Below are 1,982 nucleotides of genomic sequence, written 5' to 3'. Positions count from 1 at the left end.
GCACACCGGGTTCTGGTCCCGGTCAGGGCACCGGATTCTGTCCTGGTTGCCCCTCTTCCAGGCCAGCTCTCTGCTGTGGCCAGGGAGGGCAGTGGAGGATGGCCCAAGTCCTTGGGCCCTGTACCCCATGGGAGACCAGGAGAAGTACCTGGCTCCTGCCATGGGATCAGTGCGGTGCGCAGCACGCCAGCCACGGCGGCCACTGGAGGGTGAACCAACGGCAAAGGAAGACCTTTGTCTCTGTCTACTCTGCCTGTCCAAAAAAAAAAAAAAAAAAAAAAAAAAATTACGTTTACTTTTAGTGGTTCTTGCTATATAGCTGTCCTCATTTCTAACTTTTTCCTGGTTTCTTCAACTGTTTCAAATTCTGGAGCATAGCATACGTGAAGCAATCCACCAAAGCAGCTCTGGTTCATCCAGTTTTCTCTTGGCCATCCTTGCATTTTGTAAATGCCAATTTTAGACAGACTTCTGTTAAACCCTCCACTGGGTATTCATCTAATCATTGCACTTCTCAATTGCACCACACAGAGCAAATCGCTCAACTAATTCCTTCATGGCGCCCACCGCATGAATGCCTTGTTATTAATAAGTACTGAGACTCCAAATTGATTGTGTACAACTTGGTAGCACAGGGTCAGCGTCCCTCCTGATACTTGGGCCGCGTGTCGCACACTGGCTTCTGGACATGGTGCTTCAATAAGCTCCAGGGTTGCCTGCAACTCGATGCCATCACACCCGTGTCAGGGCTCGCTGGGGCAGAATTGATATGTTGACAATGTTGAAGCTCCTTCATGGAGCTTCTCTCCATTATTTAGGTCTTAATTCTTTTGCTTGAGTTTTACAGTTTTTAGCACATAGATCTTGAATATACTCTCTCAGAATTACACCTAGGGGCCGGCACTGTGGCATAGTGGGTAAAGCTGCTGCTTACAGTGCCAGCATCCCATACAGGCACCGGTTCAAGTCCTGGCTGCTCCACTTCCAATCCAGCTCTCTGCTATGGCCTGGGAAAGCAGAAGATGTCCCAAGTTCTTGAGCTCCTGCACCTGCGTGGGAGATCCGCAAGAAGCTCCTGGCTTCGGAATGGCCCAGCTCCGGCCATTGTGGCCAACTGGGGAGTAAACCAGCGGATGGAAGACCTCTCTCTCTCTGCGTAACTCTTTCAAATAAATAAATAAATCTTAAAAAAAAAAAAAAAAAGAATTACACCTAAGTATTTCTTTTCTTTTTGGTGTAAGTGGTATTATGTATTCAGATTTAAATTCCAGTTGTTCATCGCTGGTATGTAAGGAATCAATAGACTTTTCTGAGTCCAGTGAAATCCAAAGACCAGCAATTTGGCTGTCAGGGCTTAGAAGTGAGGAGGAAGGGGCAGAAGACACTAGTGATTTGTTGTGTTTGCTATGAGCTTGCTGCTGGAGAGATCCTGGTTTACCCATTTATTTTCTGCTTATGGCCTTTTGTTGTGCCCAGGTTAGAGCCTGTGGACAAAGTTGCCATGATCTCATTCTTGCTAAAATCTCCCTGTGCCCTGTGAAAGGGCACATGCCTAAGGAACTGCTGGATCTGAGTTTGGGTGATGTGCTTGCTTCAGAGAGCCATGTTAGGGCACTGGCATTATAGTACAGCAGGTTAAGCCATCACTCACCAACGCTGGCATCCATATTAGAGTGCTGTTTTTGAGTCTTGGCTACTCTACTTCTGATCCAGTTCCCTGCTAATTCAACTGGGAAGGGAGTGGAGGATGCCTAAGTGCTTGGGCCCCTGTCATCTTTGTGGGAGACTTGGATGGAGTTCCTGCCTTCTGGCTTCCATCTGACCCAGACCTGGCTGTTGTGGTCATTAGGACAATGAACCAGTGGATACAAGATCTTTCTTTCTCTCCTCTCTGTTAGTCTGCCTTCCAAATAAATAAGTAAATCTTAAAAAAATGGTCATGTTAAACACTTTTCTAAAGGGTACAAATTTATACTCCCAGA

This window comes from Oryctolagus cuniculus, chromosome 10 (assembly GCF_051225735.1).
Source record: "Oryctolagus cuniculus isolate XC-2025 breed Fujian yellow rabbit chromosome 10, ASM5122573v1, whole genome shotgun sequence".
Lineage (NCBI taxonomy): Eukaryota > Metazoa > Chordata > Mammalia > Lagomorpha > Leporidae > Oryctolagus > Oryctolagus cuniculus.
This window is presented reverse-complemented; position numbering follows the sequence as displayed.